The 24369-nt window shown below is 45.3% G+C and overlaps 1 protein-coding gene across 1 annotated transcript in view; it reads left to right on the top strand.

Moving 5' to 3' along the window:
* The window catches only part of LOC126284511 (uncharacterized), a 384018-nt gene extending 360761 nt beyond the window's left edge, over positions 1–23257 (top strand). Inside the window, exon 4 of the transcript XR_007551488.1 lies at positions 23191–23257. The gene's annotated coding sequence lies outside the window, so the exon portion shown is untranslated. The remainder of the gene's footprint in view (positions 1–23190) is intronic.
* Positions 23258–24369: the final 1112 nt, after the last annotated feature.

The raw sequence follows: 24369 nt of genomic DNA, 5'->3' as shown, positions 1-24369 counted from the left end.
GACACTTTAGTTGGTAAGTGAGCAACACATTTTGTATCGAGTGACTTGTGCAACCGGTGAAATCCATAATTCATCACACTTCTTAGCAAATCATATACTGCTGTACTTGAATGTCGGTTAATTTTTACTTTGTTGCACAGGCAGTGTAAATTCTACAGTCCTTTTTTCACTGAGGGATCCGAAAATGTGTTGTTTAAATTTTTTACGTACAACTGTTTCACTAATAAGAAAGACTAGCTATGAAACCCCCTATGAATGTAACATGTGTACAAAGTGTTAGCACCTGGGACTATTTGTATTACACTCATAATGGTGGTGTCTCCCTGAACACAGGAAAATGTGAAACTATTGGCAGCAGTTGACCAACACACACTGTTCTGAGAGATTTCTGCAATCAATTAATTGTGCATTACACTTCTTAATAAATAGTGTACTCCTGAACTTATATTTCCTTCTGTTTTAAGGATTGACATACAAAAACAACTTCATGGTCCAGCACAAACAGACTTTGTGCTCCTTTACCTTATTTGTAAATCCGAGGAAGTTACCTTTGTACTGGGTTGCTTTTACAAGAAACTGTGAACATATTGGTGCTCTTCTTTAGGTATCTTGGTTGACTGTTGGGTGAGGAGCACTGAATGTTAATGAAATACCTTGCGATTGTACACGTTGATGCAGGGGGTGGGGGACAGAAGAAGAGCCAAGAGAGAGATACTTGTTTTATCAAATAAAATTGTTTTACCCTACAAATTTTCTCCTTTCAGTAGCAAGAGGAGAATATTTATCTTTTCTAATGTGCGTGTTTAAAGCAAGTTTAAGCCCAGTCGTATTTTCGATGTATGAAGCTATTTTGTTTCCTGTTTAGAATTCCTTTCGTTGAAAAAGACTGTAATCTAATGACTGGTAACAGTTGGACGTTTACACATGTAAATTAGTTCACATTTTCAGTGACGATGTCAGACGAAAATAAATAAATAAAAGAAACGAATTCATTGTACGGGGGTTGGGTTAAGTTTTGATAACAAAATGCATGAAGTAAATGTAGTTACTTGAAGGTAAAACTTCCGAAGCTTGCAATGGGGCAAAGCATCTTCTCATATTGATCTAAGTTTGTTCCGACAGGATTCAGTAATACAGAAGTATGATCTTCATTTGTAGCTTTACGATAGTAAGAAAATCTTTCATCTCAATGAAACTGCAGATTTATAGTGATAAGCGCGCCCAGTCGTTCCTGCCTGCAGCAGACCTGGCGTTCGCCGTGCCTGCGTCGAGGCCGTCCTTTGAGTCGGTGTCGCCTTGACCGCAGGTTAGTGGGTTCGGGGACTGGCGGCCAGCCGTTACAGTCGGAGCGCAGGTGCCGCGCCGTCCCGACGCTGCTGCTGGGGGTAGCATTCATTTCACGCTAAGTGAGGAGAGCCCTACGTCATGTAGACGTAGGCACGCGTCATCATGTTTCACGAGTTCTCCGATCGACTGTTGTGTGTATACTGTATACACCAACTGTTGTCTGCCCCTTTAATCTGCATTGCTATTTGTTTGTGTGGTTTCATTGTCCTCTTGGCCGGTGTTGCTTGCGTGAACGTCGTTCTGAACAACGTTTCTGCTCACATCAGTTACATACAATTCATTGGCTTTTATAAAAATGCGAAACATTTAAATTTCTCCCTATTTCACGTTTTTATCCACATGACTTACGCACGATTAATCGGATCTAAAAAGATGACTAGACACTTTTCTTAACTTTTGTTATGGTTATGATTCCTTCATTCAGATATTCGTTGTGTTCGTGAAACACAATAAAGTTTCTTTGGACTGCAGCTTAATAATTAATTATTTCACGTTTCTGTCCACGCGATTTAAGCACGATTCATCGGATTAAAAAAAAAAAAGGTTTTTTACGTTATGGTTCCTTCCTTCAGACATTCGTTATATACATGAAACACACACGTTTGTGTACACACGATTTTTATACTTTCGTTATGGTTCCTTCGTTCAGACATTCATTCAACTCGGATAAGCATATCACACAACTCCTGTCGATATATGTACTCATGTAGTGGATTTAGGTTATTTAAGTCACGATGACGTAGGGCTCTCCTCACCTAGCGTGAAATGAATGCTACCCTGCAGCTGGGGCCGGTGTTGCCGGCTGGACGGCCTCGGCTGCCGCGGCCACCACCGCCGTCGCTTCCGCTACGGCCGGCTCATCGTTTGTGCGCGCTAAAGATCAGCCAGGCGGTTATTCTGGAGTATCAGTTATCACGGAGCTACAGTTAAATACCCATACTCTGTTCATCATAAGAACAAACCTGATGTAAACGTTACAGCTTGTTTTTACCGGCTTTGCTCGAATCTCATGAGGTTTCGTTTCACGTGGGGCGAAAGCCAACACGTGGGGCGAAAGCCAAGCTGTGTCCAGTTCAGTCAAGTACGATCATTAGGATACGTTTTATGATGTGTTACACGCAAATAGACTCAGCGATGACTCGGAACCATCGTTTTACACGCGCATTTGACTTGGACAAGCTGGCTGGCCAGTGCCGTCTAACTAACCTGCAATGATGGGAACAGTTGCAATTCAGGCGTACAAACAGACGATCAGAGAAACATTACTGCTTCGAATGTCATTCAATTTTTAAAGAGTATGATACAATACTAGGCTAAATTCCAGCACTATTGCACACTTCTTAGGTGGCCAAACGGAAACATAAAATTCTGTCGTTCCCACGTATACAGTAATATATTACAAACAAGAGTGATGAAAATTTCTAGCTTAAACACAGGATAACATTTCTGACCGACCTAGGTGGGATGCAAATCCATACGACATGGATTTCACCGTATTGTTCAATACTGAAGCCACAGGGGGTATTAATTACAGTCGCTCGTCTGGTAATCTCTGAGCCCCTTAGTTCCAGAACTGTAATGTATTTCTCGGATTCGATTAGGTCATTTGACCTGGTGCATCTAGCAACTTAACAGGCTTGTTATTTCTCGCGAAAAATCCCTTTAATTGGCTCCATATCAATTTTGTTGTGTTCATTTTGTAATGCTACAGTGGCAAATGTAGTAATGCAGCATTTCCAGGTGTGCTCCAGGCCGTGAAAATGATAGTTTTTTCATGTCTCTACGACACGTATCACTCTGTTCGTATGAGACTACATCTGCGGTATAAAACAGTGGACACAGTCTAAATGAACAGTATTTGGTTTTAATTTTTGTACTAAAAACTAAATTGTTATGTTTCCTTTGTTAATAAAGTTTGCTTAAAATGTGTTTCATAAAATATCTCAAATTAAGAATTTATATTAGAATTTCACGTCCAATATGTAATTAGAAAGAAGAAGACCTGCATTATTAATAAAAATAAGGAATTTTACAATTACGAGATGTAGGTATTTCAAGTGGAAAGATATAAGGACGAGACCTGAACTAGCAACTCATGCATTGCACCACATCCTCATTCTGCAACGCTACCAAAGCCGCTGAACATTCTTTCTACTCCAATTCCGCGAAACATCCAGTTTGTATTTTATACTGTTGATGTATAAACACAGATTCTCGGAGAACTTCAAAGCCGACTTTTCCGTAAATTTATGAAAAACATTGCGAACAACCTTTTTCTCGGGACTTTTTAACCGTGTTCCACACGCTTGTTTCTCTATGCAGCGGGAAGCAATTTCAGCCATTTTCATACTTCGTTGTTACAGCGCGCGCGACAATCAGAGCGTAGCAACACAGAGACTGTGACTGTCCACGATTTTTGAAATAAAAACTACACAGCTACATTGTGATAAAGAAAAACGTTGATCGCTGTTAATACATTAGAGTACCGTAAAGTTTCGTTTAACTGAAGTAAGTGATGACATATCTAGTACAATAAGTAGGACATACTTCAAGGTCGTAACCACACCAATGTACGTGTGGTACAGCTTGTGACCAGTCATCAGTTTAGTTTGTCAGTAACTGTGAGTAGTGCGAAGTGGCAGGAATGTCGCATGGATGGTGCCGCAACCTCAGCACATTAACTGCCCAGTACATTTCACTTGATCTATGAATGGCAATCGGTGTTTCATATTATATGTGTATACAGTAATTAAAACTTCCGGGCTAATAGGCTGTGATCCAAATACTTCTCCCTGACGTTTCGTTGCCAGCTGCGGGCATCATCATCTGAGGTGAGTCTACGACTGGCTGCTAGGCTATGGAGGTCCTGTTTATATAGAGCGCGTAGAGGGCGCCACCACTCGTCACGTCCTGTCAACAGTAAAACTATCTCTGGCTGGCGTCATTACTCTCGATCGAAGGTAATCGATTATCACGTCTTTGGTACAAAGTCGATCGCCATATCTTATCTAACTTCAAGACTTCTTCTTTCCTGTTCAAATTATTGTGGTGTTTATTACGCACGTGTGTATAGAGAGGCTGTAGAGATTTTTAATGCGATGTCTTAGCTAGCACGCTCGTCTCACTAAATTTTATTTCATGGTCACCCGTTTCAAAAACATGTTCCGCTACAGCCGATTTGTCCGTGTGTCCCAGTCGACAGTTCCTTTTATGTTCAGTTAGGCGAGTATTGATACTTATTTTTTTGTGGTTCCAGTGTAAACCTTCCCACAACTACACGGTATCTTATGCACACCAGTAGTAGCTAAAGGGTGTCGTGCATCTTTCGCCGGTCTTAAGCATTCACTAATCTTATTGGTGTGTCTGAAGATTGTTTCAACTCTGAACTTGGCCAGCACATTCCCAACACGGTCCGTAATATTGTGGATGAATGGAAGAAAAACTTTCCCCACCGATGGTGATTGTTGTTGTTGCACGTTTCCGGACATTTTTCTTCTGGGATGGAGTGCTCGATCTATCTCCTTTCCAGCGTACCCATTTTTGTGGAAAGCGGTTCGCAAGTGATTTAGTTCCTCTTGCAAATAAGCTGGCTCACAGGTTTTACTAGCCCTGTCCACCAATGTCTTGATAATACCACTCTTCTGCCTGGGATGATGGTTTAGATTTTATTAGCCCTGTCCACCAATGTCTTGATAAAACCTCTCTTCTGCCTGGGATGAAGGATACAGTTGACACCGATGACGCAGTGGGTGATAATTGATTGTAAACCGCGGAAGTGGTCTGCCTGTCTGCAACAGGCGTAGAATATCCACTGTGATTCTGCCCTCTGCTCAAGTCTGCTGGACCATAATTCGGTTGCACTGGGTATCCATCCCCATGGTTATATGGTCCAGAGAATGACGTTATTGGAACATACTCTCCATAGCCTTGATGAGTTTGCAGCGGAGGCATTTGTGCTCTTTTTATTGAGTCTATAATTTCCATTTTTGTAGTGAGCTTTGTGTGTTCTGGAGTTTCTTTCATGTCTTGTAACAATGAAAGCAGAAAGAGACGATCTGGATCGGATTCTAGTTTTGCCTTTCTCGCTCCTCTTTCATGGCGATACTGTGCTGGAGTACTGCAATCAATATATCGTCGTTAGTTTTAGGCTTTTTCTTTTCTGGCTTACTATTCCTTACGTTACAGCTCTCTTGGTTATTTTCAGAAACTTCCGTTTCCAGGCTATCTTCAGTTGGGTTGTTCAATACAGTGTCTTTCAGGAACTGTAGTTGGTCAAAATACACGTAAGGGCTTTTACGCAAAGCTGCAGATCCACTTTTCGCACCTGCACTGCGTTTTAATTCCCTGCTAAAGCTCGTTCTAATTTTCTTCCACTTCAGCTGTAGAGATTTCCCTGCAAAATACGCCTCAATTAGCGCTGCTGGGGTGAATTTAGGGATGCTAATTTGAAAAATAATTTAAAATAATATACTAAAATTTGTCACAGATGCATGGGTTTCAAGTTTTCATATGAACGTGTTTTTCGTTTCAGATATCTGGCTTCAGGATGTACTATGGCAGCACTGTCTCACATTTTTCTGATAGGATGTACCACTGTCCGGGAAGTCATATATGAAACTTGCTTGGCGATTTGGAAGAACATGAGAGAGAGAGAGAGAGAGAGAGAGAGAGAGAGAGAGAGAGAGAGAGAGAGCATTTCCAGAAGTAAACGAGGAAAGGTGGATTGAGATAGCAGATGGTTTCAATAAAAATTCAGACTCTCCAAATTGTATTCGTGCCATCGACGGGAAACATATCATAGTAATAAAACCACGTCATTCTCGCTCACTTTACTATAACAATAAAAATGATTTTTGTATCGTTTTACTTGCTTTATGCGATGTCGATTATAAGTTCACATATATATATGTTGGAGCGTATGGAGAATGTAGTGACTGATCTACATTTAAGCAATTCATTTTGTATGAAAAGCTTTTGAATCACAATTTACAAATACCTGAGAAAAGTCCGATATCTAACAATGGAGTATCGATGGCATATGTCATTGTTGGAGACGAGGCATTTTATTTATCTGAAAATTTAATGCGTCCTTATGGAGGAAGGAGCTTAACAAACGAGAAAAGAATCTTTAACTACCGACTTTCTCGGGCTAGGCGTTTTGTAGAATGCACGTTTGGCATTCTGGCAAACAAATGGAGAATTTTTCATCGCCCAATAGACGTTAGAGAAGATTTCGCAATTGCCATAATGAAAGTGTGCTGTGTCTTACACAATTACGTGCCCGAAAGAGATGGTTATAAATTTGAAGACACATTGTATGTACCTCCAGAACTGCAAATTCTCCCAGTCATACAGGCAGAGGGTGCCACTCATCATCAGAATATAGGGATTTATTTGCGGATTATTTTACAAATGAAGATCCGCTGGAGTGGCAAAACAGAATTGCACTGGGGTAGTAATTATCAGTGACAGCTATATACATTATCTAAATGACACAGCTTCCAAGTGATTTAGTATCAATTATTGTTAAGTGTAAATTGATATCCTCTTTTAGATTATTGTACGTATAAGAAATGTTCATTATGTAGTAAATAAAAAGCACTTACCGAATTCATTCTTGTCATTTTCACTCATATTCTGCTCACATATTATATTTGTTATTTCCCCCAAGTCCTCCTCTTCGAATGACGATCACTGTATTCTTCTGATGAAATATCCCAGATTGCTCTCCGCACCAAAAGCCATTGTATTTCCTTTCTCGGCCACACGGTCTGGCTACCCGGACAAGTGCGCGGAGACTGCCGGCAGCCACACACGCTCACTGCGAGACACGCTGGTACCCCCTGGCTGCCCGCATGTCTGTGGCTGACGCAGCCAGTCAATCCTGGCTGGCCAGTGCCCGGCCTACCATACGCCGTCACTGTTTCACTGGCTGCCGCAGCCAGGCTGCCTAGTGCGTTGTAGCCCTTAAGTTTTGCACATAACAAAGCTTCAACATCGTAGTGTGTGCATGTGGCACAAAGTTTTTCAGTGTTGCCTAACACTACAGAAAATGAACTGACTTGGGCTCTTTGATAACAAAGAAACATGTATTGTTCAAATTTGTTCATGTAGTATGCCCTACTACCAGTAGGCCCTAATGTAAGTAAATCTATACTTTTATTTAAATACCACTGACAAATATCTGGCCTGATATTTATTGGAAACACACATATTCAATCTAAATATGCCTCCATGAAACGCTAAATTTGCCATACATATGTCTGAAGTGTAAATGTTTTAGGAAACTGATAGCTCTCGACCTCAGATGTCAAGTCCCATAGTGCTATTTGTACGATAACTACGAGAGAAAAATACCTACGTTTGACAGTTATTTCTATAGTCGCTCGAATTCCTTATGGTCACTATTGGTACTATCCGCCCAAAGTATGTTGACAAACAGCGCGATGGATCAACGACCCTATGTGTGAAATCCCTTTACGGTCGCTCCCATCAGCCAACGCTCTGACACTGTTTGTGCTGAAAAGCGTGATTAATGTGAGCGCACCGAAGACTAGTACACAGTTCTATGAATAGATGGCACGCGGTCTCTCAGTTATTTCCATGACGTATAGAACACCTTCCAGATGGTCTATCCCTCTCCTTTGTGGCCAGATCTCGGATGATGCGAAAACGTAGTACGAGCTTCGGTAAACAGTGGCGCGAGGCACTGTTGGCAGTTATTTAAATAACTGCTTGAATCAGATAAGCGGTCATTACAGTAACTGCTACTTCTCAGTAACCAATTATTTCTATCAGTTACGTTATTTTTTTTCTACCTCTGGCTCATCAAAACTAGGGCATAACTAGCTGCCTACTCCGTACCGTTTACAGTGGTTTCGCGCGGCAGCTGGGAGTCTCCTCTGAGCTCTTCATACATCCACTCTTCTGTATCGAATGCGGATGCTCTCTGGTATTCGCGGTCAAAGGCGCGCTGCACCGTGGTGTTGCTCGTGGAAAAACTCCCCAAACAGTTGTGAACAAGACGACGATCGCTCACGGCGAGCGGTTACGGCAGGCAGCTAACGCTGGGACGTCGGGCGCCGGCGGCTCGGCGGCCGGGAGTCTCGATGCCTGCGTTGCACAGTGGAGCGGCGGCACACGTGTTCCCAGGCGGTCATTCATACAAGTAGCAACCCGTCGCGGTATTGCTTAACTTCCGTGATCGGACGATAACGGGTGTATTCAGCACGTTATGGCCATTGGCGCTACTACAATGTAATGGCACGCCTCAAGGCGCCGTCGGCTCTTCTCCAGACACAGACAATCGCAGTTGGCCGCAATCGTGGCATACGTACAGCACGACGGCCAGTTGCCCCAAAGGTTGCCGCGTAGCGTCCGCCCGGCGCCCTAGACACTTGGACACGACGCGCATCTTACGCCCAGCGTCTCTGAAGCGATTGCCGAATTGGTAGCCGCGACCCCACCTGCGTGCGTGAGACGGAAGCGAATCACAGGTGGTGCGTCGAGCACCGATAATGGCGAGGGACACATTTTGGTCCAGCTGTGTGGCGCAGGACTAAAACGCTGATATTTGAGTAATTTGCGAAAACTGCCCACTGCATTGGCGTCAACCCCCTTTCGTGCCTATTTGGCCCAACTGCCGCTCTCTGCCTCTCGGATTTTGGCCCATATGATAGGAGGGCACGGGAGACATCTGAAAGAGGCGCCAGCCGTGGAAAGCTGGGGAAAACGGAAAAGAAGGTAACTAAATGCACCGTTCTTTTTTTTTTTTTAACAAAATATAGTTTCGTTATTCTCCTGACGTTTTTGTAATTTTTCCTTCGCATATCATTCCTCAAATTGAGATGATTACTCTTATTACAGTAATATAATGCTTATGGAAGCATCATGATGGTAGCATGATGAGAGAGAGAGAGAGAGAGAGGGGGGGGGGGGGGCGGGTGCAGCCGGAAGAAGGGCGAAAAAAAAGAAAAAATTGATATAAAGGGACTGTTGGTTCTCTCTTTTTTTTTACGATCCTCCGTTCTCTCCTTACAGCCCAGCCTTTTGCTATCCATAATTGCCGTGTTTGGGGAGCTTCTCTGATTTTATGTAAGGATGATATTCCCTCCCGCGTGGACGAAGGTCTGTATATTCCATTCAACTCGGTGCTACAGCGGCAAATGTTTGCAGGGTATAGATATCATGAGGCTCCCAGCGACTGAAAAAAATGATAACAGAAGGACCTCTTATCTTTTTTTTCCCCTTTTTCCACAGGTGGTTTGTCTGGATGTTCCAACCCTTTAGGACAAAAATTGGAATTACGTAATCATAATTCAAAACTTTCTTCCGATCGGTGAAATTCATAGCGGTGTGCGGAGCTGATAGCAAGAAGTTGCTGAGACAGTAAATAAAAGAGTTTCGTTTATTTATAGTGGTGAATAAGGAATCTTTTCCTTGAAATAAAAGTAGCGCCGTCCATTCGACACACAAAAGAATGGTGTCCAGAAGCCAAAGGGGGCTAAGCATGTCCCTCATAATGGAGCAATGCCTTCAGGACACTACATCAACAAACTTGAAATATGATCGGCTTTTCACCACCTCTTTTTATGTCTATGCCGCAGTAAGAGCAAAAACAAAATACAAAAAAAGAGAGTAACCACAGCACAAATCCCTCAACAAAGCATGTCGACGGCGATATGTAAAAAGAAAGGATAACATATATGCCGACAGCGTGTCACGTAACAGAACACAGAAAATAAAAGAAAAACACCACACTTCAAATGAGATCACTTCCAACGAAAATGTTGTTTGGAATCAAGATGTGACCATCGCCAAAATAATAAAGAAATGGAATGTCGTCAAAATAAATAAGTTTGCAGTAGAACGGAGAAAATAACAAATTATCATAGATCAAACTGGAACAAATTTTTATTAATACCTCTTCTCGGCTCATTCGCAGTAAATTTGAGCATTTTCTTGAAGGCAGTAAATGTCTATCCAATCATTCTCCCTAGATGTGAGGAAAACTGAAACGTTTTTCGGCACGTTGCATTCCTTTCTGTGTCATTGTACTTTCCAGATCGGACGGGAAACCTATTCATTAGGTGTTGAAATCCAAATTAAGAATTTGGAAGTTTCATCAAAATAGGGCAAAACTTTTGCGTTACGTTACTGTTCTTTCTTTATCTGTCACTTCACGGACTTAACAGTGAAACTGTGAAGAAATTTGTGAATCAAAATTATGAATGTGTCAATACCTTGTTGAATGCACAAGACATAGGAACGTGCAAGAAATTTGGAAAAGTCTCGTGATAGGTTGCACAGACTCGTTCGGTGTTGCTCTCAGTCCACAGGTAGATAAGAAAGACCAGTTTAACAGTCAGTCTGAGAAAAAACATGAAATGGATGTTGTGGTGTCGCCGCCAGGCGCCACACTTGCTGGGTGGTAGCCTTTAAATCGGCCGCGGTCCGGTAGTGCACGTCGGACCCTCGTGTCGGCACTATCAGTGATTTCAGACCGAGCGCCGCCACACTGCAGGTCTAGAGAGATTTCCTAGCACTCGCCCCAGTTGTACAGCCGACCTTGCTAGCGATGGTTCACTGTCTACATACGCTCTCATTTGCAGGGACGACATTTTAACATAGCCTTTAGCTACGTCATTTGCTACGGCCTAGCAAGGCGCCATATTCAGTTACTAGAATGTATTCTGAACAGATAATATTGTGAATCATGTACCGTCAAGAGCGACGTTCGTCATTAATGGATTAAAGTTAAGTATCAAACTAATTATATCCGATTTCTGAATTCTCATTCCTTGTCATGTTCCAGACCTCACGTCAGCATAGTCCCCTCCTCCTTGAGCTAAAACGCGTGCATTTCGGCCTCCCCTCGTAACACGGCGTTGGCTCTTCTGCTAACACAAAAGATAATATGTCCGAGAGGATCCAGATCGTGGCATTTCGTTCGGCATCAGTGTAAGCCTTGCACTGTGGCGCGGTGGCGCCTGTCGCGGTCACGCGACGCGTAGCCACTCAGTTAATGAGTCGTGTCACGTCCTGCGCTGTGTCCCAGACGGCGGAGACTTTTGGCACACAAACCGATATTCGAGGGTGTCATCCTCGGCGCACACTGGACGCCGATTGATTAACGAACTGCAATTCCGAGTTCGTCGAAATTGTACGATTCAGTAGGTTGTACCACGTCGCAGGCACGTCTGCGGGAATGACATTAGAGGAGACATTTTTGCATGTGGCGTTCCAGATGTACTGTGGTAGACTGTGTTCTGTTGGGTTCCCTCGAAGAGCTCTGATGACATACGTGGATGCATCGTTAGTGATGTTACTACTGAAAACGTAGCTACCGTAGAGATAGGAGTGGAGCATATAATTTAACATTTCAGGAGTGTCTGGGGCAAGCACCGAGCGTGGGCGATATTCACCAAACGGAGCTGCTGTCGTACAACGAGGCCCCTTCTCAGTTGCCACAGCAGTCCATCCAATGAACAGCACTGCGCGTTTCACGTGCAGGTCCACCAAACGCAGATCCCCCACTGTCCCGCTCAGGGTGCACGTGTCCTTGGAAACTTCAAAAATGTTCCTCTTCCTGAACACGCCGTAGACTGCCTGTTCGATGGCACATTCAGCTATGATAAAACATTTCTTCCGTGGTGTCACCATATTGTTGGTAGGTCGCACTATTTTCCACACAATGTGACATATACACTACGGCTTTCTTTCTGTCGACCGCACTTTAAATGTCCTTCGCCATATTGTTGCGACGGATAAAAAGTAATCATTAGTTCAGGGCCTCCGTTTCTCTGTGGCTTATTTTATGGACCTTGTTCCAAGTCCGTGGTTTTACCTGTCGCTCGTGCCATCGATTGCGCTTAACGTGTAGTCGTTTTTAACTCCTTTTTAGTCTTCATGTTGTACGGTTGACATGGCCTCGTATGACCCTAGTTGCTTTTGTAGTTCCTTTTTGTTTTGTTTTAGGGCGCAAAAACATGTTAGCGCAGTGATCCACAAATGTTAACTACTGACACTCTTGAGGATATGGGAGGGTGTCCGCAGCAGCGACGACGAGGCAGCGCATCTTTAATGATTCTTCTAATAATTTCCGGGTATGCAGCCGGATCCCGTCGACATTCTGCCAGAATGTCGACGGGATCCGGCTGCATACCCGGAAATTATTAGAAGAACAAATACGCCGGGAAAATTTCAGAAGTCACATCTTTAATGATATTCGGCTGATTTCTACGGCGCCTCCTCAGAATCCGGTGTGTAGTGTTTTAGTAGAGACGACGCGGCACAGTCAACGTCTCTGCCCTCCACTGATCGCTCTATAGAGCAGCAGTGCCACGCATTTTGTTCCGACATCTACCAGTCACAGCCCTCCGTCCTCTCTTGTGAGAATTTCTGTCGGTACATTTATAGCTTGTGCCATGTACCACGCATCTGACAGGATCGTCATGTTGATTAACTTTACTTTCTGTTCTAGTGTTATGCGTCTATAAGACTGAGTTCTCACGAGCCCTCTGATGATATTTAGAATGCTCCGCCATTTTTATTGGGCAGTGCTGTCGCTGGACACCTAGCGCTTTGTGGTTTTCAGTGACCAGGTACCACGGCTTGGGCCCTATTCTGTATCTCTCCGCCATTTTGCCGATCGGTTTGGTACTCTAGTGCACCCAACGGTCTTGTTTTCCAAGGAGAGCCAGAAAATTATACTAAGAGCATTTCGGAAGCGATGCCGAACGGTCCTAGCGAACCGAAACGCTGTTGTCAGCTCTCCTCGCACCGACCAATCAAAAGCAATCTGCCTCAGATCCGCACTGCAGCGTCACATCGGCACGAAGCCGAAGCGGCTAGCCGCTGACACAGGCACGCTATTCTTCACAATACGAAAGGGTATTGTACGTAATACTATTCACATTTCGCTGACCACGTGGTTCCATGAATGCATGATAATGATAGAATATAGACTGTGTTCTGGAAACTGTCATAAATGTCACATTATGACATTTTATTCTCGTTCACGACTTCTTGTTTTGGATTTTATGTCGCCGGGAGCGGTGGGAGGAGGGGGCAGGGGGTGGGGGGGGGGGGGTGACGTGACGGGGCCCGCGGCTGCTGGCTGCGTCCCTGCGGCTTGCGGAGCTGCCACGGCCAGCTCTTCGCTTAGAGGCTGACACTGCTCGTTATAGCCCTAGCACAAGTCGTAGTGTTTTCACTGGTTTTACGCAGCAGTTGGACCAGCCGTCTGTTCTTTGGTTAATTTTGTTTCGTGAGCTGTGTCGAGTAGCATATAGAGCACTGTGGTCCTGGCCACTGAATTCAATTACATCCATGTGGTCCCTGAGCATCATGAACGATGGTAAGTGCTTTCTCAAACCCGTGCACACAAATTTGACCCCTGAGTCTGCTGTGTGTAGGTGTCGCTCTCCCTAGAAGTCCCTGATCGTGGACAGAACTTGCCCGTATAATATGAGGCAGCGTGCTACCCTTTCACATGAGGCTTCAAACAGGAGGCTGTAGACTTTTATGTTGCGAACGCCGTGACCAGTCTACGTGATCCTTGTGTCAGTCACAGTACTGTACTCGAAGTGGCACATGCCTCTGTTCACATTAACTAGCAACTCGCACGAGACTTCAATTTTTAATTTGAAAAACAGGCTGTGCGCGCTAAAATCTAAATTTTAATCCTTTGTAAGTATGCTGTTTAGGTTTTTTTATTGGTAACGCCGCCGCCACGTAGCGCTCTGTATGAAAATCACTGGCTGTGCCATGTGCAGTCTGTAGCTGGTTTGCATTGTTGTCTGCCATTGTAGTGTTGGGCAGGAGCAGCTGGATGCTAACAGCGCGTAGCGTTGCGCAGTTGGAGGTGAGCCGCCAGGAGTGGTAGATGTGGGGAGAGAGATGGCGGAGGTTTGAAATTTGTAAGACTGGATGTCATGAACTGCTATATATATTATGACTATTAAGGTAAATACATTGTTTGTTCTCTATCAAAATCTTTCATTTGGTAACTATACCTATCAGTAGTTAGCGTCTTCTGTAGTTAGAATCTTTTATTTAGCTGGCAGTAGTGGTGCTCGCTGTATTGCAGTAGTTTGAGTAACGAAGATTTTTGGTGAGGTAAGTGATTTGTGAAACATATAGGTTAATGTTAGTCAGGGCCATTCTCTTGTAGGGATTACTGATAGTCAGATTGCGTTGCGCTAAAAAAATATTGTGTGCCAGTTTAAGCACAGTCATGTATAATTTTTCTAAGGGGACGTTTCACCTTCAATTTGCACGAAGTTCTAAAGATTAAGGAAGAGTAGTCATTCTTCGATGTCGAAGGATGGAGGCCTCTCTAATTCTGTAGAACGTGCACTGTAGTGTGGTATTCAGGAGTAGTAGGAGAAAGCATGTTCTACCCAACTCTGCATTGCTGCCCAAATTATTCAATATGGCTGACCCCAGATGTCGGCCATACATCTGGCAACCTCAGTGACATCATGGGAGAAATTTCGAATTTTGGCGGCAAAATAGGTCAGGTTAATGAAGATTGCCCAACTAAGTCATCCAACCACCACCTCTTCCTCGGAATTGGTGAGAAAAGGACTCAGTCTGTGCTGTATTGCTGGATAGCATTGACGTAAGTCTTTATTTTGCATGCAGTGTTTACTCATAGAGTTTGAGTTGTCATAGGCAGTAGCTCCATCAGAGTGCTCACTGCGAGATTCGAAGTCCAGCTGACCTAGTTCACAGGATCGCCACCACAAGGCCCTGTCGTCCCTCTCCCTCTGCCCTCCCGTGATGTAATCCAAGATGGCGGTCTGAGGAAAAACTTGCAGGGAAAGGACTCAATCTGTGTCTAGCTTCTGGACTAGGAGGACGGACGTAATTGTGTACTGTGCTGGAGGAGGAGGAGTATATTAGCATCTGAGGGTTGCTTCAAAGCATTGACATTTGGTGAACACAAATACATTTCATCAAATAATGAATATGGGCTAATTTATGCTTCGCATTTCATAGTGATAAATATGTGTGCTGTAAATGTAGAGCGTTCAATAAAAGTCCAATAACATAGCCCATATTCGTCTTTACCAAATATCAAAGTTGCGCTTCGCAGCTCATACCGATAAATGTATGTGCTGTAAATGTAGATCATTTGATAAAAGACCAGTCATCTTCTAAGTGCAAGAGGCAAGGTGTTCAGCCACTCCGGTGCGCGATCTCACAACGGCCCAGGCGGACTCGCAGTCGAGCAGCCGACCCGAGCGGAACGCTGCTCTCTGCACCTGGCGTAGCTGCCCGTCTGATAGCACCTCGGAGTGGTCGCAAATAAGCTGCAACTGGCGTAGCTGCCGTCGAAGCTTTTCTGAGCGCCACGAACTAGCTCAAGCCGCTTAACGCTTCCGGGCGCTAAGCGGCAAGATTTTCGGTTCAACTTCCCGCAATTTCGGTTGCAAATCTCCCCAGCAGGACTCTCCCGTTCTTTGGTAGGGTAACCTCAGTGTCAGAGGCCCGTTCACGTCGGATAACCCCGCGCACTGGAGGCTGCTCTCTTCCGACTCGCATAGGTCGTAGGGACCCCCTCTGCCGTAGGGACACGATACACCGCACTTTCGCTGAAAGAGCAAATATTGTCGTTTCGTAAAAAGAGCAAAATTGACCTACATCCTTCCCTATCCAAATAAAATTCCTCCAAGCAGCAAAGCTGTCTGATCTTTCCTGTGCTTTCCCCACCAGTCACCCGCAGGAATGCCGGCTATTCCCGCCAACATTTCCGTCCCACTGCCCCCTTTCAAGAAGCAGTCGTCTTGAAGCACAAGCAGATTTCGGAACAGCAAGAGCTGATCGCAGAGCTGATGAGCAGTGAACACACGAAGACAGCAACACCCACACCACACACACAGGCGCCTACTGAAAACTCGAAGGACATGCCCTCTATTTCACCTCTGGCGACCCAGGCTCCGACAGAACCGGAGCCAGAGCCGACGGAGGACACAGCTAACACTGAACAAGACGGACCGTGGGAGCAGGTCGGTCCGTGACGCAAACGCCGCCAAACACAGAGTTGGCAACAACACAAAGAAACAAGTGAGCCCACAAAATCACGAAACAACGCCCAACTACACCGCATATTAACAACAAAGGCAACACAGGGACCAACACGAACAACCCTGCGACTGCAGCATCCACCAACACACAAGCAGCTACGCAGAACCCAAACAATACCGCGACTGCCTTCCCATCAGTCATCATACACAACCACGGAGACCTCAGTCTCCTAAACAAAGAATTTAATTAGGAAGACAACCCCACAACATACTACTCAAAACTCACTGGGGAACACGGCGCACTCTATGTGGCAAACAAATCAGATTACTCAAATCTGCTGGAGTTTCTTAAAGAAAGGAAGGTAGAGCATTTCACGTACAGAACAGTCCTTGTAAAGACACAGCAGTACGTGCTCAAGGAGATAGATTCTCCAACCCCGATGGAAACAGTACACGAAGTACTCTCTGCCCTCGGGTGGGAGTGCATTCGGGTAAACCGAATGTCAGAGATCACCACAGCAAGATCGTCGCACAACTACATGGTGGAATTGGCCGACACGGCCACGTCCCGCGACCTGTTGAACTTGTTTCTTCACATGGTCGTCAATGTAGAGATCTGCAACACGCCGCGCGCCCCCCAACAAGGCACAACTGCCAGCGCTTTGCGCACGCGGGTCTCCGATGCGGTCTCGCTCCCCACTGACGCATTTGCGCTGGCGGTCACTCGACCCAACACGGCAAACTCCCCAACTGTGGTGCTGCCCATCCAACAAACTACAGGGGGTGCATTGCTTACAAAGCAGCTTTGAGGCGCAAAGTAGCCAAACACGCTACACCTACACAGTTCCGAAACCGCCCCGCGCTCAGGAAGGAGTGGAGTATCCTTCGCTGGAGTGGTCGCTGGCAGCCCCAGCAGCGCGGGACAGTCAGAGGAGTCCCAGAGCTCAGGACACGCCCAGCAAACACCCCCAGCAACAGACACAACAGACAAACACAACACCTGACACCACACCCGCACCGGGCACACCACACACAATCAGCAACACCACCACCCTACCCACTGAGATCGCAGACTGCAGCCCACCACAGGCTACAGAAAACGCACCTACACAGGGACGACCACAGCGTCAGAGGAGGAGAAGGAGAAACAGCCGCAGCACGAGGAACACGACCACACCACAACAAGTACACAGGCAACAGAACACTAATACTCACGAACACAATCTGGACACCGACTCGACAACACACCCACCCACCACAGAGAATACACAGGCGCCCACAACTGATACACGAATAGCTGACATAGCTGACACAGGAACAAGCGGCCGCTAACACGACCAACAACACACAGGCCGACAAGCCCACCATTTTGTCAACATTCCAGAGAATAATGGAACCATTATGCCCTGGACGCACGACTGCTGAAATAGTCACGAAAATTGTGGTGTGTCTCACAATTCATCATGCGGTTCATGTCGAGCACGCTGAACTGGACTAGCTTCAAAGCCACTATCACACTACTTTTTACACTACTACATGGATTATACGGCACACCATCCCCGAAACGCAGACACTAACACAAAATCACAGATCCTGTTTTGCAATGCCAACAGGATCGCAAACATAAAAGCCGAAATGGCCGCGTTCATGGAGCGAAAGGGTATCCGAATCGCTCTTGTTAACGAAACACTGCTTACGCCTCGCAAACAACTAAACACTCCAGGGTATTGCGTCTATCGTACTGACCGAGCGGATGGCAGGAGGGGAGGCGGCACGGCAATCATCATACACAGGACATAGAACACACGAACATCGAGCTCCCTGCGCTTGAAAGACTAGAGGCCACGGCCGTCAGGGTCAAGTTCAACGGAGCCAACACCGCACTGGTATCGATGTACAACCCCCTTAAAAACATAGTAACACGCTATATCAGCACAGTACTCAACATAGCACAGCGGGTAATCGCTGCTAGACATCTAAACGCAAAACACCCCAATTGGAACTCACGATTACGTAACTCCAACATCAAGAAACTGTACGAACACACTCTAGGCCGAAACTACATTATGCTTGGGCCGGACGTTCCCACGCTCGTGCCTACACAGCCCCGACATAGGCCAGACGTGTTAGACATAGCCCTCATAAAGGGCATCATGCACACTCAACCTTACGGTTGAGAACCATGTGGACTCAGACTACATGCCTGTAATACTGCACACGGAAGAAACATTGCAGGACACCGAACCACCCAGGATGCTTAACTACAAGCGTGCGAATTGGACACTCTTCAAGGAAACACTTGATACTCGTGTTCCTGACACCCACGAAATTAAAAACACACAGCAAATCGATGAGGCTGTGGAGGCTCTCACAACTGCCGTCCAAGACGTAATGACTGACGCCATTCCATATACAACACCAAAACAACACTCGACAGCCCTGCCCAGGGGATACTGGGCCTTATCTCAATGAGGAACCGCCTCAGGAGATACAGGCAGCGTACCAGGCGTCCGTTCTATAAACTGCACGTCAACAGACTCCAGGGGATGATATGGGATAAAATACAAACATTCAAAAACGAACAATGGGGACAGAAACTCGCCTGGCTAAATACCACACGTCCTGGCGTGTGGCAGCTAGCCAGGCGCTTCACCAGGGAGAAACACTACATTCCCACGTTACAAGGACCAGACGACCCAGCTGCTGTGCGACGGAAAAGACAGAGCTTATGGCCACAACACTTGCAGCGTCTTTCATGCCGAATCTGGTTCCCTCAGACCCAGTATTCTCATTTGATATGGACCAGGAGGTTACACGACTTGTAGCCCAGCCCTCACGCAACGAAATTAGACGTACTAGCACAAATGAAATCACATGGGCTATGAAGCACACAAACGCTAGGAAAGCCCCTGGCCTGATGGCATTCAAAACTCTGTCCTCCAGGAGTTCACGGATAAAGGCGTCGAATACCTTACACACTTAACGAATCATCCTGAATCACAAACACTTCTTTGACTTTTGGAAGGTGGACGAAGTCCTGATGTTCAGGAAGCCAGGGAAAGACCCCTCCCTCCCACAAAATTACCGACCCATCAGTCTGCTGTGTTCGCTCAGCAAGATTGTTGAGAAGGTAATATTAAAACGTATCACTAGGCACTGCATCGCCAACGACACCCTAAGACCGGAGCAATTTGGCTTTAGGAATCACCACTCGACAACACAACTACTCCTCCGCGTAGTCGAACATACAACACACATTTACAACATGAACTAAGCCACAGAGGCCGTGTTCCTGGACATCGAAAAGGCTTTCGACCGTCTCTGGCACAACGGACTCATACGCAAATTAAGGAAGCTGGTTTCCCGGACGGACTCGTACGTCTCACACACTTATATCTCACGAACAGGTGTTTGTTTATCCTGCACGCTAGTGTTGAATCAACATAACAAGGTATCCAAGCTGGAATACCCCAAGGAAGCATCCTAGGGCCCATCTTGTTTAACCTGTTCATTAATGACTTCCCAGCGACACAAAGCACGACGTTAGCCGTGTACGCGGATGACACAGCCATCCTCGCGCAAGACTGGAAAGCGTCTAACATCAATTCACGAATACAGACAGCACTCAGAACAGCTGATCCTTGGAGAGATGGCGTATTAAAGTAAACGTCGACAAGTGCGAGGCAGTTCTGTTCACACGCAGACCGAAACTACTGCGCAAACATCAACACTGTAGGCCGATAACACTACATACACGCCCAGTACGTTTCTGAGAGAAAGTCAGGTACCTTGGTGTCTGGCTGGACCGGAAGCTTACATGGGGGGACCACATTGAATACGTTGCCAACCAAGCGCAAGCGAGGCTCAAACAGCTCTACCGAATGCCGAACAGGGAAAGCACACTGAATAGGAGGGTGTCGAGGTCCATATACATGACATTGATTAGACCTCTGATGACGTGCGCAGCTCCCGTCTGGGGATACGCAGCTCCTACACGATTGCGCCGCTTGCAGATCATACAGAACAAGGTGCTACGAATCATTAGCAACGCAACACACGCACCGTGGATCTTCACCATGAATACCGCCTTGATACCCTCAAGGAAGTACTCAAAAAACACGCCACACGACTATACAGGAACTCGAGACACTCGAACAATCCTTTCATCCTCACTCTGGGAATCTACGATCACAACCACAGGTGGAAGCACAAGCGGCCAAAGACACCAACTATGGTAAACTAATAGCAGCTGGTAGTTACTGGTCAGTATTGCTGATGTGCAGGGGCTTGCCGATGTTTGTCGCTTGTTTGCGTATGTTAGAGTCGACCACCAGGCCACAGCAGGGACACCGACGAACTCGCCCACTGACGCACAAACAAACCACCAACATTACCTTACACTGTGCTTCCGGCTTATGACCTATCGGACGTTGTTGTTGTGGTCTTCAGTCCTGAGACTGGTTTGATGCAGCTCTCCATGCTACTCTATCCTGTGCAAGCTTCTTCATCTCCCAGTACCTACTGCAACCTACATCCTTCTGAATCTGCTTAGTGTACCCATCTCTCGGTCTCCCTCTACGATTTTTACCCTCCACACTGCCCTCCAATGCTAAATTTGTGATCCCTTGATGCCTCAAAACATGTCCTACCAACCGATCCCTTCTTCTAGTCAAGTTGTGCCACAAACTTCTCTTCTCCCCAATCTTATTCAATACCTCCTCATTAGTTACGTGATCTATCCACCTTATCTTCAGTATTCTTCTGTAGCACCACATTTCGAAAGCTTCTATTCTCTTCTTGTCCAAACTAGTTATCGTCCATGTTTCACTTCCATACATGGCTACACTCCAAACAAATATTTTCAGAAATGACTTCCTGACACTTAAATCTATATTCGATGTTAACAAATTTCTCTTCTTCAGAAACGCTTTCCTTGCCATTGCCAGTCTACATTTTATATCCTCTCTACTTCGACCATCATCAGTTATATTACTTCCTAAATAGCAAAACTCCTTTACTACTTTAAGTGTCTCATTTCCTAATCTAATTCCCTCAGCATCACCCGATTTAATTGGACTACATTCCATTATCCTCGTTTTGCTTTTGTTGATGTTCATCTTATATCCTCCTTTCAAGACACTGTCCATTCCGTTCAACTGCTCTTCCAAGTCCTTTGCAGTCTCTGACAGAATTACAATGTCATCGGCGAACCTCAAAGTTTTTACTTCGTCTCCATGAATTTTAATACCTACTCCAAATTTTTCTTTTGTTTCCTTTACTGCTTGCTCAATATACAGATTGAATAACATCGGGGAGAGGCTACAACCCTGTCTCACTCCTTTCCCAACCACTGCTTCCCTTTCATGCCCCTCGACTCTTATGACTGCCATCTGGTTTCTGTACAAATTGTAAATAGCCTTTCGCTCCCTGTATTTTACCCCTGCCACCTTTAGAATTTGAAAAAGAGTATTCCAGTCAACATTGTCAAAAGCTTTCTCTAAGTCTACAAATGCTAGAAACGTAGGTTTGCCTTTTCTTAATCTTTCTTCTAAGATAAGTCGTAAGGTCAGTATTGCCTCACGTGTTCCAACATTTCGACGGAATCCAAACTGATCCTCCCCGAGGTCCGCATCTACCAGTTTTTCCATTCGTCTGTAAAGAATTCGCGTTAGTATTTTGCAGCTGTGACTTATTAAACTGATAGTTCGGTAATTTTCACATCTGTCAGCACCTGCTTTCTTTGGGATTGGAATTATTATATTCTTCTTGAAGTCTGAGGGTATTTGGCCTGTCTCATACATCTTGCTCACCAGCTGGTAGAGTTTTGTCATGACTGGCTCTCCCAAGGCCGTCAGTAGTTCTAATGGAATGTTGTCTACTCCGGGGGCCTTGTTCCGACTCAGGTCTTTCAGTGCTCTGTCAAACTCTTCACGCAATATCGTATCACCCATTTCGTCTTCATCTACATCCTCTTCCATTTCCATAATATTGTCCTCAAGTACATCACCCTTGTATAAACCTTCTATATACTCCTTCCACCTTTCTGCCTTCCCTTCTTTGCTTAGAACTGGGTTGCCATCTGAGCTCTTGATATTCATACACGTGGTTCTCTTCTCTCCAAAGGTCTCTTTAATTTTCCTGTAGGCAGTATCTATCTTACCCCTAGTGAGATAAGCCTCTACATCCTTACATTTATCCTCTAGCCATCCCTGTTTAGCCATTTTGCACTTCCTGTCGATCTCATTTTTGAGACGTTTGTATTCCTTTTTGCCTGCTTCATTTACTGCATTTTTATATTTTCTCCTTTCATCAGTTAAATTCAATATTTCTTCTGTTACCCAAGGATTTCTAGCAGCCCTCGTCTTTTTACCTACTTTATCCTCTGCTGCCTTCACTACTTCATCCCTCAGAGCTACCCATTCTTCTTCTACTGTATTTCTTTCCCCTATTCCTGTCAATTGTTCCCTTATGCTCTCCCTGAAACTCTGTACAACCTCTGGTTCTTTCAGTTTATCCAGGTCCCATCTCCTTAATTTTCCACATTTTTGCAGTTTCTTCAGTTTTAATCTACAGGTCATAACCAATAGATTGTGGTCAGAGTCCACATCTGCCCCTGGAAATGTCTTACAACCCAAAACCTGGTTCCTAAATCTCTGTCTTACCATTATATAATCTATCTGATACCTTTTAGTATCTCCAGGGTTCTTCCACGTATACAACCTTCTTTCATGATTCTTAAACCAAGTGTTACCTATGACTAAGTTGTGCTCTGTACAAAATTCTAAAACGATAATATACCTAACTGTTGCAGGTTGCTGACGCTGAACGAGGACTCTGCACCAGCACCCAGCACCAGTCGCCGAGCAACACAACCGCACAACGTCATGGTATCGACAAGCATGATACCCACTACTAACAAAGCCTATCCTTGCACAACCTGTCGCAGGCAGCAAGACATCCGACCGCTCTTACCACCCGAACTAACTATCGCAGAGGTTTTTTTTTCCCTTGGCTGTTGCCTAGGCACTTTTTTTTTCCTCTGCAATTCAAACCGCTACACTTCGCTCGATTTCGACCCAATCTATCTCCAGATGAGCGCGTATTAATGGTTAACCTTAACCAGACGTACGCAAACATCGCAGTATCCACATCCTGCGACACCTCACTTTAGTGAATACTAACCCTTATGCAGAGATGGCAGTAGACCTATTGTGTTGGCCATCATGCCGGTTTGGGCGTGGAGGGGATCCACCTTTTTTCTTTTCAACGGCGTGGAGACTCGGGACAGGGAGCCCTGTGCGTTGCCTGCCCAAGTCTCCGCGCCGGCTTATGACACGGTCAGACGGTAGCCGCTAAGCACTCCTCATCGCGTTGGATATACCTGTGGCCTCCTCCCTTCCCATCCCTTGCGCGTGGATACCCTTTCTCGTTGAATATGAACTGCTTCAGGAGTTATCACTACACAAAAACACAAAATGAGAGAGAGAGAGAGAGAGAGAGCGGTTTGCAGATGATGTGAGAATATTTAAACAATTACAAGTTTTATTCCGAGGAATACTGTAAGTAGGCTGTTTTGGTTTTTTTTATTGGTAACGCCACGTAGCGCTCTGTAGGAAAATCACTGGCTGTGCTGTCTGCAGTCTGTGGCTGGTTTGCATTGTTGTCTGCCATTGTAATGTTGGGCAGCGGCAGCTGGATGTGAACAGCACGTAGCGTTGCGCAGTTGGAGGTGAGCCGCCAGCAGTGGTGGATGTGGGGAGAGAGATGGCGGAGTTTTGAAATTTGTAAGACTGGATGTCATGATTTGCTATATATATTATGACTTTTGATGACTATTAAGGTACATACATTGTTTGTTCTCTATAAAAATCTTTCATTTGCTAACTAAGCCTATCAGTAGTCAGTGCCCTCCGCACTGGCAGTATTGGCGCTCGCTGTATTGCAGGAGTTCGAGTAACCAAGATTTTTGTGAGTTAAGTGATTTGTGAAA

This window comes from Schistocerca gregaria, chromosome 8 (genome assembly GCF_023897955.1).
Source record: "Schistocerca gregaria isolate iqSchGreg1 chromosome 8, iqSchGreg1.2, whole genome shotgun sequence".
NCBI lineage: Eukaryota > Metazoa > Arthropoda > Insecta > Orthoptera > Acrididae > Schistocerca > Schistocerca gregaria.
This window is presented reverse-complemented; position numbering and strand designations above follow the sequence as displayed.